A 13,828-nucleotide genomic window follows, 5' to 3' on the forward strand; every position below is an offset into this window, starting at 1 on the left:
TTCCAGCCCTGGTGCTAGTTTGATTATATGACCATGAGCATATTAGTTCTTGACTTGAAGTCTTAGTTCACTTGTCTGTGAAACCAGGCCTGACTCTGTACTTTCTAAGGAACTTTAAGTGCAAAATTCCTCTGATTTAATGCTTCCAAATTTGTCTATGTTCATGGACTGTAACTTGCTTCTTCTTCCTACCCCTCTCCCTATTGTAGAACTGACTTAACTTTAAAGATGGGATTTTGGAGGCAGCAAAAGAGAAGGTGTGTAGCCAGTGAGGTGTGCTAGAGATACTGGACACTCAGATGTGAAATTGATTAAAATCTCCACCATCACACAGCTCAGAGTTTGGCAGGGCTACTCTGCCCTTTTACATCCATGCCTCATGCTACTAATTGTGACTTCTCCCCTTCTAGGCTGTTCTTAATGCTCATTTTAATTTGATTCCACATGGCTAAAAAACATTGAGAAAAGGTCAAGTTTCACAGCAGAATTTTAGCCAGCCCTTGAACTCTTTTCAAAAATGGCACATATGTCTCAGTTGTGGATTAATGCAAACTGTATTATGCATAACTCTATTTTCAGGGGTGTGCAATCAATTTGGGGAGATAAGACAAATACATATGTGTTAGTTTTACCTTCATGTTTCAAATAAAATTATGAATCACTGGGATGCCTGGGTGGCTCAGTGTTTGAACATCTGCCTTCAGCTCAGGGCATGATCCTGGATCCCAGGATCAGGTCCCACATCGGGCTCTCTATGGAGACCCTGCTCCTCCCTCTGCCTGTATCTGATTCTCTCTGTGTGTCTCTCGTGAATAAATAAATAAATCTTTAACAAAAAAAATTATGAGTCACTAAGTCTGATATTTTCAGGTTGACTAAAAACAAACAAACAAAAATCCATAGCAACCTTGCTCCTCCCTCGGTGGATTTATTCCTTATCACGGTTCAGAAGACATCAGTAGGGGCTAGTGGGGATTGTAAGGGTGATATGGATGCTGACTTCCAGCTCTTCTGCTTTTCTTACAGAGGAAACAACTTCCTTCATTCATCAAACATTAGGGTATACCATATGTCCAGCACTTTTTTAAGCTTGAGATATAAAATCTTTAGAGCCAAAGACCTAGATTCAAAGTTGGCTATTTTCAAGACTTATGTTAATTTAGGCAAATTACTCACCTTCTTAAGCCTTAGATTTCTCCTCTTTACAGTGGGGGACAGCAATGCCTCCCTTAAATGTTGCGAACATTAAATGCAATAAATTAGAATATACATGTATGTATATGCCTGGTACTTGGAAGGCTTTCAGAAAGGGCTATTGTTAAAAAAAAAAAAAGTATCATCCCTGGTTCTCAGAGACCCTAAGTAAAATGGTAAAGATAGACAGACAACATTAAATCTCATGGAAATACTGGCCTGTTGTCAGTGGCACCTCACTAGTCATGTTTGATGCCAGGTAAACACTGGTCTTTCTTGCTTTTCTGTATCTTTCATGTCAGGGGTCACTTTGATGGTTGTTTACTGCTTGTAGACATTTGTGACAGGCTGGCCAAGGTCCAGAGCAGGGCATGGTAGCCCTTTCATCATCTTGTGCGACTGCCAATAGGGAGAAGAGAAGGAAAGAATTTTTTTGCCTCAATGTGTAATTCTTTCAAATGCATTCATTTCAAGTGGCTATTTCAGGACACTTGCTTTCTTCCAGGAATTCACAAACTCAGTTGATGGGCAAGATAAGAGAAAGTGGCACTTTCTCTTCCCATTGAACTTCCCCAGCACTCTGCTGGTTCTTTCTGCCAGTGCTAACCTCATTCTGCAGAGGAATGCAGTGACAATCCCATATAGGGAGGATGGACCTGACATGACCTACTGAGTTTTAGGCTAAATTCTTCACATGCATCATTTACTCTATTATACTCTTGTAATCCCTGCTTTACAGAAAAGGAGACTGAGGCCTAGAGAGGAAATAATGTGTCCATGGTCACACAATTTAGATTTGGGAATTCAGGATTTAACTCTGGGCCTACTTCAGTGAATTCTCACTCCGGGATTTAGAAAAGCTTAGAAAACTCATATATGCATACATAAATAACTACATTCTTTGATATGCATAATCCCAATCCCAGAGATTCTGATTTAATTGTTAGCTTGTTTAGGGTCCTGGTGTCAGCATTTTAGGCAAAAACTTCTTGTATGAACAGCTGGGTAAGAACTTTTGGCTTAACTCCAAAGTCGTATTACACCACGTTTCTACCCAAATAGTAGATTTTCTCTCATTGAGGTATCAGAAAATGCTTCCCAACCCACATTTTAAAAACAGAAAGTTTTCGGACAGGAAATTTTTAATCACTTCTCTTACTCCTTTCAGTGGACAAGCATTTTTATGTTTCTATGGTCTATCAAGCTCAGAGGAAATGTTTGTTATTACAAAGTCTAAGGGAAGAGAAATCTGAAAAGATCCTCTTAGACCCTCACTTTTCTGAATCTCAATCAGTCAGAAATTGTTTCTGACTGCCCATCATTTCTGGAGGAAATGATGGGTGATGGTCAGCTTCCTCTCACCCACCCTGCTTGGTGATTTCCTCTTGGGTCTCCTGAACTTTGGTTGAATTTCTGTGCCCCACTTGGTTACCATAAGAAATAGTGCATGGCCTTTAGAGGATAAGAGCTTCAACTTGTGTCCTGATGATCATTTGTCTTAGTGTGACATTCCTTTGGAAACAGATCTAGACATTGCTATCCAGACATTCAGTTGAGTCCCATATAATAACTGCCACTCAGTTGCTTATAAAACTCAGTTCTAACAGAAATCACCTGTCAGGGTGGTCAGGCTCTTAGCATCTGGCTCTTAATGTGCATGAGGGCTATGCGGGTTATTTATGTCCTTTGACATGTCCATTTTTTTTCTTCTGCATTTAAAAGGAGGATTTTGAAAAACCAAATGTTTTTAGCTATAAGGCAGTATTTCCAAATCTTTGGAAGATTAAGTGAAGCACACTCTTTCAGATTAGAGGTAATTTTTATCTAAGTTGGCAAATTACTATGGGTATTAACTTATCTATTAGGAAATCTCTTGGAATTGAAAAAAATGTATAGTAGTTTATTTTTGTTTTTTAAAAATAGACATAATGATACTCAAGAAATTATTACCAAGTTTTTATTACTAGATAAAAGGATGAGTAAATGTGGGAGATATTTATTTTAACTTTGTATTCTTTAAGAATAATAATAATAATAACTGCAACAACAATGAAAGTAGTGCGTATTACTTTTTTGGTGCTTGTTTATGTATACTATTTCTCCTACTGCATTTCTTATTTACTATTAATAGTAACCCTATATGATAAGTGCTAATGATAAGTAACTGCTGTGTCAGTGTGGATGGATTCAACTGTAAGTAACAGAAGACTGCCTTAAACAACAAAGAAATTTATTACTTTACGTTGCTAAAAATCCCATAGTAGAGTAGCTGCAGGGGTGATAAATTCAGAGATACTAGGATCTGATGTTTCTGTCTTTTTGCTCTGCCATTGTTAACATGGCAGGTGGTCCTCAAGCAAGCTCCCATCATGTTCCTGAGATGGCTGTTGCATCACATCCACACGTGGCAACAACCAGTTTCTTCCCCAATGAGTCTTTTATTATAAATCTTCTCCAGAAGCCCCCACTTCTCAAGATAGTACACATAATTGCTTTATATGCCCATGCCTAAACCAGCCATCCATTGCAAGGAGAAAAGGACCACCATGGTTGGCTTCCAGGCCAATTAAGCTTCATTGTTTCCCTGAAGCATATGGAGGAAGAAGGTAGAAAACTGGAAAAAAAAAATCACTTAGTGTTAAGAGAGCAGTTTTGAGCCAGAGGAAAAGCATTTTCAAACCCATACCCAGACCGGGCAATTGACTGAGTGTATTCTTAAGGAATTTGCATTGGTACATATTGAAGTTGCCCCAGGCCTCCTCAAGGACCATAGGTTGGGAATTGTCCCCTTACTTTCATCACCAGGATCAGAGTTATGTTACAAATAAGGAAGGAATGGATTAGATTACTGATTGTCTGCTATACTACTATTGTCCAGATATTTACAAATGAGGAGACATGGTAAAAGAGGTCTGGTAAATTCCGTCAAGGACACATGATTAATATGTAGTAGAACTGAGTCTTAAAATTAGATCTCCTTACCACACAAAACCTGTCTATGCTTTAACCACTGTTAAAAACCAAAATTCAGTGAGTAAATTGTGAGGATCTTACTGGCTTTATTCAGTGATTCATGAATTGGGCAGTGTCCACTCTAGCAGGTAGAAAGGGGCTCTGAAAAGCTAAACAAAATGGAAAACTTTCATTGGTAGGAGGGAGCAGGAACAAGGAAGTTATTTTAGGTGCAAAATGTATTAGTTATTGCAAAGTTATTTTCATCTGGAGGATGGCAGGAGTCTGTCAGTCAGATTACCTAACTAGTACTGATCTGAAGATTTGTGAGTGAGTGACTGACTGGTTTAAGAGTCCACATCTGGGAGAGTGGAAACTATAAGTCTCAGCATGATGCTTAGCATAAACATAAGTGATTTAGTATAAGGGGCTCCATTTTGGGCCTGTTGTATTGTTTTTAACACTGCTATGATATTTTGCCTTTTTGTATGCTATCATTTGTTACCTCTCTCTCAAAATGTATTGCTTTATTGATAATTAAAATTATTTTAAAAATTGTACCTCTAAGTTAGGTATAGTTAGTTATAACCATAGCTCTTCTAGTCTGGGAACTTGGGAAGACCATTTAAGCTTTTAGACCTAGTTTCCCTTTTTGTTAAAATGAGAGTGCTCAGCTAGATGAGAGCTAACATCTTATCTAGCTCTAATTTCTTTAAGTATATGGTTCTCACATGAAAGTTATTTAGAGTAGAGATTTTTTTGTAAAAAAGCTTCACTTGTACAAATAATATTATCTATGGAAAAAAACAGTAGAATTTTTAGAAACAAATGTTACTCTTTCTGTAAAATGCACCTGCTTATTTGCCACCAGTGCAGATGATGGTATGTAACCCTTTACCACTGGGGATTTGGCCCTGATATCCTGGGGTGGGTTTTTTTTTTTTTTCCTCTGCTCTTTATCATGGTACTATCTATTCCAAGGATTCAGCTCTTGAGGCACGAATATGCCTGGAAGCCCATCTGCTGGCGGCTATGAGCTGTCAGCTGCTCCACAATACCCTCCAGAAACATTGGTTTCCACACTGTATAGAGAAGTACAGCCCAAGTGAGCAGATAAAGGTACTTGTGTCTAGGAAATCTGCCCTCTTGAGCAAATGTATACTGCTTGCTTTCCCTAAGACTTCCAGCTCAGATCAACCTTCCCAAACTTCCTTCTAGGGACTTGGAGTAAGATGAAATTAAGGACAACTTGCCCACCTAGTGTTACAGGATAGAGTAATGGGCCTAGGCAGTAGGAGAGAAAAAGGAAGAGGGTTGAGATATGTGCATGTGTGGGGTGTTTTTTTTTTTCTTTCATTTCTAGACAACAAGGAAGAAAGAATATTTACATAAGAGGAGAGAAAGACTTCACAGTTTTGTTCAGACCAATGTAAGAATTTTAAATTGAAATTCTGGGTATTAACCAGGCAATATTCGCATTTGCTGAGGAAATTTTGATATTGAAATATCTACAGACTTTACCATTAGACAAAGATAATACTGTTCATCTTCTCATCTTAAAATGTGGAAAATCTGAAGCATGTTAATTGATAGTAGAGATGTTTTCAGAATTGCCATTAATTGCAGAGCTAGATACACATGGCCTCAATGCCAAAAGTAATCATAAAATTAAAGTTAATAGCAGATAACAAGCAAGACTTAGTGTAAACTATATTTAATTTATTTGCCTCCCTCCTGTTAGAACCAATAGAAGTCAGAGGCGTACTTTAGAAAGAAAGAAAAAAAATCATCCATGTTTGTTCACTCTGCCAGTTATTGTGGAGGAACAAAACCTGTGTGTGGAGACAAAAATTTTAAAAACATACAAATGGTAGCAGCCAACAATAAAACCAATATTGAAAATGTAATTTAAGGAGATGGTTCTCTCATTGTCTCTGACAAAGAAGGGGTTTGGGGATCCTTTGCTCTGGGCAACTGGGAAGATTCTGGTTACTTTGGATGAGAATTGCAAGGAGGCTTCCAAACTGGCGCTCTGAGCCAGGCACGTTCCCATGACATTCATTTCACAGTAACTGAATTGAGTCTTGAACAGTCATTCCAGAATTTCGGATTAAGTTATCCAGGTAGTGCTTTGATTTCCATTTTTCTTCCCCATACAAATTAAAGACAAAATTCTATAGGTGATGGAAGAAATAAGATATCCACCACATTGTCACCCAGTCCTGTGTAAGATTTGTCCACATCCCCATAGACTAGTCAAAACTCCGGATTCTGGCCCTCTTTGAAAGTCATGCCCCATGACACATGCAAAGTCTTCTTCAGTCAAACCAGGGTGGTCCTTCAAAGACTCTGAGAAGGCAGCTGCCACCCAGAAGACCCTTTTGAATTGCAGAATTCCAGGCACTCACACCTCTTAATACAGCACCAAAGACAGCTTGGCTGCCTCACAGCCTCCAGTGTGCTGGTACAGCTGTGAAGGAGCTAACTTTGGCAGCCATAGATCATGGACACTTTGTCTTAGTTTCTCTCAGAATAGCTTTTCATCAGAAGACTCTTTTTTTTTTTTTTTTTTTTTTTTTTTTACTTATGATAGTCAGAGAGAGAGAGTGAGAGAGAGAGGCAGAGACATAGGCAGAGGGAGAAGCAGGCTCCATGCACCGGGAGCCTGACGTGGGATTCGATCCCGGGTCTCCAGAATCGCGCCCTGGGCCAAAGGCAGGCGCCAAACCGCTGCGCCACCCAGGGATCCCTCATCAGAAGACTCTTAACATCTCTCAAAACAAATGCAGGAAGAAAGGAAGTAAACATAAATAGGTACTTGAAAGAAAGATATTATCTTGAATCTTTGGGTTTTGATATATAGCTACAGTGTGTGGATTTGATCACCTCTGGTTTGTAAACAGTTCGATGTGGTAGGAAGAGAAGTAGATTTGGAGTCAGAGCAATTTGGATTCTAGGTCTGGCCTTGTCTACAGCCTTTCTACACTTAGTTTAGCTTCTTTGACCTTGGTTTCCTCATCTGTAAAATGAGAGCATTTGGCCAGATGATCTTTGACCTAATGATTCTATGAAAAGTGAATGTTGGAAGCACATGTTCACTTCTCCAGTTACCAGCTGTGAGTGTGTGACTGGACCAAATGGCACTAACTGTTGAAACGTTTTAGGCTGAAGGGAAAGCATTCTGAAATGGGACAAGGGCACCTCGTGTTGAAACCTGGAGCTGGTTAACTCTCCAAGGCCTGGGCCAACCTTTGCTTCTGCCTCCCACCCCTATTTGTTTTAGCTGGACCAGGGGGCACTTATCCAAGAATAAAAGTTTTTGAATCCATACCTTTCAATAGGTAGCTTTATGAACAGCTGTAAATCAGATTCTTGCCAAAGAATTTTATTTCCTGTAACTGATCTAAAATTGCTATCTAGCTTACAGTCTCACAGATAACCCAATCTCTTCCAGTTTATATCTGTCTGTTTTGGGTAAATCCTGGGGTGTGTCAGAGTTCAAATTCCTTATCTGGACCCTCTCTCTCTTCTCAAGGAAATCCACTTCTAGCTTTCCTTCCTCTACATGACTTTTGGTAGAAAGAAGCTTACTCTTCTTGAACATGGCCATTGGGAGATGGGTCCTTGGTTTGAGCAGTCCTCTAGGTCCTTTCTGACCTCTCCTGAGATATGCCTTATCCTTTCTGGCCACCTGGCAACCTACACTGGTTTCTAACAGACATGGGTGATTCCACTGGACTTTTGAGACCTCATGTTAACATCTGACACTTTGCCATTCATTCTGGTTTTGAGGTACTGGAAATTTGTGAATTTATTTCTTTGAACTCCAGGCTTTGTTTGTTCCACCAGTTTTTTAGTACATGTCCACCCTTTGGGCAATAGGACATTCTGAATCTCCTAAATGCCACCTAAGACTGGGGGAATCAGTGACACCATATCAGGTTCTTACCTTCTACTTTAGCCTCCCTCACCCAATCTCATGTTAGTACAGGGCATCTGGTGGAACTGTCTCCTCCCATTCTTTTAAACAGGAAGACTATTTCAGGGCTTCTGCTGCCCTTGCTCATTGTCCAAGGATTGATCAGTGGTGACTGGCATACATGGGGAAAGATAGAAATGTTTCCCTCATGCTTCATATTTGCCATAACTTCTGCATTTATAGCACTGTAGCTTTAGTCTTTGAATTGATATATCTCCCAAGTGCAGCTGATAAATGTACTTATTAGGACAGTGGTTCTCAAACATTAACAGGTAAACAATCACCTGGAAGGCTTATTAAAACACATTGCTAGGCCCCACCCTTGCTTTCTCATTCTCCAAGTCTAGAAAGGAGACCAAGAATTTGTATTTCTAACAAATTCTCAGGTGATATTGATGCTGCTGGTCCCAGGACCATACTGATCTAGAATCTTAAGTTTTAGAATATACAGATTGTGATAAAAGCAATGCAATTTCTGTGTACAATTTTCTGCTTGGAAACCTCAAGATACATGGTTTTCCAATCTGACAGATATTACTGGGATCTGGATATAGAATAAGTATTTAAAAATTAATGGATAAGCTATTGATTTATATTATTACATTAATTATCCAATGATTTCTGTCTTTTTCCTTGATACGTTCCAGATTATTACCCTGCAGTGAAGGTAGTTCTAACCAAGATATGACTTGGGGCCATTAAAAGGATTTTCTTAGCTTTGTGTCTAAAATACCTAGTTACCTTTGAGCTCAGGTCTGAGCCCCCTCCACACTTGCTACAAGAGAGAGCAGGGACTAGCCTATCTGTGGCATAGGTTTAACATATTAGTTTTTTCTTATATTGTATCCTTTCTGTTATTTTCTGTGCTTCAAACACAAACTTGTCTATTAAATAATTTTAAATTAATAGCTTTATTTTCATACCATAAAATTCACCTATTTTAAGACACAATTCCATTATTTTTAGTGCATGTGCAAAGTTGTACAACTGTCACTGCTATCTAATTTTGGAACATTTCTATCAGCTCCTAAAAAGCCTCATGCCATCTCTTCTTCTCTTTGGCCTAGACAACTACTAATTTACTCTCTGTCTTTATACATTTGCTTTTACTGGACATTTCATGTAAATGGAATCATATAATGTGTATTCTTTTGTGTCTGGCTTCTTTCTGAACACAATGCTTTGGAAGTTCATCCATGTTGTAGCATGTATTGGTATTTCATCAAATGCTAACTTCTATCAAATCTTCCTTTGATGTGTACACCTCTTTCTCTCCATTTCTACTGTGATTCTTTTTTTTTTATTTTTTATTTATTTATGATAGTCACACACAGAGAGAGAGAGAGAGAGAGGCAGAGACACAGGCAGAGGGAGAAGCAGGCTTCATGCACCGGGAGCCCGACGTGGGATTTGATCCTGGGTCTCCAGGATCGCGCCCTGGGCCAAAGGCAGGCGCCAAACTGCTGCGCCACCCAGGGATCCCCTCTACTGTGATTCTTGGAATCTAAGTCCTGTTTACTCAAAGTGTAGTCCCTGACCAATTGCATCAGCATCACTTGGGAGATATTCCATGCAGACATTCAATCAAGATATTCATTTTTACAAAATTCCCAGGGGGTTTTAGTGCACATTGCAGTTTGAGAAGCTCTGCCGTAGAAAAGGCCTTCACCTTTGTTGGAAGGCATTTGAGAGCAACCTCCCCCTGCCTCCTTGCCTTCACTCTTCCCAGTAGAGCACCTAGCATGCTGCTGCAGAGTCCTGAGATTAGTCATCAAAGAACACTCTCCACCTACCATGCTCTATTTCTTAAACAATATAAGTGGCTTTCTGTTAGCTATTTTAACTGCTAAGTTCTTGTCACTCAACTGTAATGGTCAAGGCTTTCTAAAGCAGTCTCTCTTTACCTACAGAAACTTCTCAACTTTAGTGCTACAACAGAACCTTTCAGTTCTTAACATACCGGAAATTATTGCTAGAGAATAATGATTATTTCTTATAGGTCATTGATGTTGGCTATTAGGAGAGTCCTAGCTATATTATAGGCATTCTATAAATTCTGCAGGAATGAGTACAAGGCCAGGGGCAGGATGATAATTTTTCCCAAAAAGGAAGAAGTGATTCCAGTAGAGCTTGCATATGGAAAGTGTTCAAGGAAGAATTATAATAAAAATATAACTACTCCTACCATATTGATATTTATTGATTACTGTATGAGATCCTTTGTGTATGTTATATTGTGTAATTTTCAATAGAACTGTATAAATTAAATGCTGTTACTTAGGCACTCTTCTTCATTCCTTGTGGATGAGGAAACTGAAGCTCAAAAACATGTAACTTATCTAAGACATGCAGCTAGTTAAATGCAGAGCTAAGACTGAAACCCAAGTTTCTGTCCCTTACTATTATGCTGTCTCTCCATATTGATAAAGGGGAGTTCCACCAAAAGGAGTATTCAGACGTGATGAGGATAACTAGGGTCTTAGAGGTCATAACTATTTTTCCAAGTCAGGAAGTGTTTCCACAGGCAATATTCCTGTTTTCATTGGAACACTGGTGAGATTTAAAGTCACTCATGAATTTCCTCCTTTGCATCAGAAAACATTCAAAGGGAACAACCCAACGGATACAGATGGACTCCACCAGCTTCCTAGGCCAAGTTCTTCTTATTCTTGCTGTGTGTGAGTGGCCTAGTTGGGCCAACTCCTCTCTCTCAATGTAATACCTTCATGAGATGACCAGGATAACAAAGGATAAACTCCTCTGGCACTTTCAGATTACAGATTTAGGTAGAAGGTAAATTTACTCCTGTAGTCAGCTGCCTACCCAGGTGTAATATGTAAGTTGCTTCTATGGAAAACCAATGTTTTCATTATCATCAGCTATACAAATCCTGAAAAATGTTTATTTCCCTGCTCTATGTTTATGCAGTTAGTTACTGCTTAGCAATTCACTCTTCTTTCCAATGGTTCCTAATCACTAAACCAAAAAATGTGAAGATTTCCTATAGCTCACAGCTTCAAATATGATTTCTGTAAAGATGCTCTCAGAATGCAGTAGTATGGGGGAATTATAGGAACTTGGAGCTAGGAGAGATGGTAGGGACAATCCAGTTCAGAGGTCTCCAAAGGGCTCCTAAGTAGATGGCCTTCTATGAAGGCCTTTGTCAACCACCATAGGATGAGGGGAGTGTATTAGAATTCTGTTGTCATGTGACAAATTACCATATATTTAGCAGCTTAAAACAATGTCCATTTTAGTAGCTCAAGGTTCTGTAGGTCAGAAGTCTGGCATGGCATGAGTGAGTTCTCTGTTTAGGGTGTCACAGGCTAAATGAGTGTGTTGACTGGGCTGAGATCCCTGGGGGCTCTGGAAAAAAGTCCATTTTCAAATTCACTCTGTTTACAGTCTTAGGACTGAGCTCCCATTTCCTTGCTGACTATCAGGGGGGCTGATCTCAGCTCATAGAGGCTACCAGTATTCCTTGTCATACGACCTCCCTGTCTTCAAGCCATCCATGATGTGTTGACTCTTTCTTGTGCTTCAGGTCTCTATCTTCCTCTTTGGCCATCAACCAGAACAAACTCACTCTTGAAGGTTTCATATCATTAGGTCAGGCCCATTCAAATTATTTCCCTTGAGTTTGATGGATTTGGAATCTTAAATATATTCTCAGAATTCCTTTACACAATACTCAGGTTCATGTTTGACTGAATAACTAGGAGAAAGTGTATGTACACTAGGTCTGAGAATCTTGGGGACCATCTTAGAATTTTGTGTACCATAGAAGTAATGTAGGTGGGGTTAGACTCCATTTTGCTTCAGTCAGAGTTGCCTCATTTTGATGGGTTTTCAATTTTGTACCTTCATACAAATTTTTTCAGCAAATAAACAATTAATTTAATTTTATTTAGTTATTTTTAAAATATTTACTTATTTTTGAGAGAGAAAGAGCATGTGCATGGGGGAGGAGGGCAGACAGGGAGGAGAGAAGCAGACTCCCTGCTGAGGGCAGAGCCCAAAGAAGCCCTTGATTCCACCACCCTGTGATCATGACCTGAGCTCAGATTGAGAGTCAGAGGCCCAACCAACTGAGCTACCCAGGTGCCCCCTTAATTTGATTTAAATAATGCACCCTCTCCTAGCTTTGGCCCATGACCTGTACTAATTCTTTCATTTCACAGATGAGGACACTGAAACTCAGAGAGGTTATGGTATGTCATAGAGACAATTTGGTTAGTGGGATTTCATGGTAGGCCTTCTGACTCCTGGGCCATTGCTCTTTCTCCTGAGCCCTACTGCTTTACCCTAAGAAAGCTGCTCATCTTTTGTCATCATCAAACTACCTTGAACTTCATATTAACTTAATTAGCCTTCTTTATAATCCCAGAAAGATGGGTGTTATTATTATAATCTTAGGTCTATCTAATGCAAACCAGCACAAATACTTATCTGTGAAATAGGGTACTGCATGGAATAATTATGGGCATTACCAGGAAAGGTCATTAATTTCCTGCAAAGGATAGGTAATCACCCAATGCTTGCCTGCTTTCTAGCTCCACCACAGGTTTTTTTCTTGCTGCTTTGAGCCTTTCCTTGTGCATAGTAAGCACACCTACACAGCTCAGGAAATGTCAGGAGCTGAATTGGAGATGTAGTTTGCCAGACAAGGAATGTAAGAGAACATTGTGTTCTGTGATCTTTCTCTGAAGTCCAACCTATGCCATACACATGGACAGTGGCAGTGCCAGTAAGCATTCATTGACCATATCCCCACTGACATTAATTGCCTAAGCATCAGTCACTCAGTGGTTCTACTAGTTTAAATGTACCATTAACACTGCTCCCTAAAGAAGGGATGTGGTTACTAACCTAGGTAAGGCAGCTTGAGCACATGAATCTTCCCCAAACCCTGAGTTCTTATATTCACACTCACTGTTGCTGTTTCCTCTTGTCAAAGTACACAACCAAAAAGTCAGGAAAATAGACAATCATTAGTAACTATTGCTCTTTGAAAATTGGGAAAAAGCTGTGCCCATTCAAAAATAGTGTCTCTTAAAGTTTTTGGATTACAATCCACAGTAGGAACTATATAGCATTAAATTCAGTATGCTATACTCACATACGTATGTGAATATATATATAAAAAAATTAAAATGAAAGAGAATTTTAAAAAAGATTTTATTTATTTGAGAGAGCGAGCACATGAGCAAGGTGGAGGGGCAGAGGGAGAGGGAGAAGCAGACTCCCCATGAGACAGGGAGCCTGATGTGGGGCTTGATCCCAGGATGCCAGGATCATGACCTGAGCTAAAAGGCAGATGCTTAACTGACTGAGCCCCCCGGGCACCCTGAAAACAAAGTTTTAGTGAAGTAATATTTTTACTACTGGTATTCTTTTATTCAAAACTATTTTTTTACATACTGGTTGATATCTATTAATGATTGTAGCCTGGTTAGAAAAAGGGCTGCTGGATCCTCCTGCAAGGTTAGTGAGTCTGACTGCTAATACACATCATCCCCACAGTGAGCATTTACCTGGGTCCTGAAAATTAAAGTTATTCCTGAGAAGGAAGAATAGAATGCCAGGACTTGAGTTCATGTGTGCAATGTTGATGACATGATTTATCCTGATTTTATGTATCATTTATTCAATTATTGAACAGATATCTAGTGAACATTACTATATTCAAGATGGTGGACATGA

At 39.4% G+C, this 13,828-nt stretch overlaps 1 protein-coding gene across 1 annotated transcript in view; it reads left to right on the forward strand.

The window, feature by feature from the left end:
* ANKRD55 (ankyrin repeat domain 55) overlaps window positions 1-13,828 on the forward strand; it is a 409,242-nt gene that overhangs the window by 35,287 nt on the left and 360,127 nt on the right. The window lies entirely within an intron of this gene.

This window comes from Nyctereutes procyonoides, unplaced genomic scaffold (assembly GCF_905146905.1).
Source record: "Nyctereutes procyonoides isolate TBG_1078 unplaced genomic scaffold, NYPRO_anot_genome, whole genome shotgun sequence".
Classification (NCBI taxonomy): domain Eukaryota; kingdom Metazoa; phylum Chordata; class Mammalia; order Carnivora; family Canidae; genus Nyctereutes; species Nyctereutes procyonoides.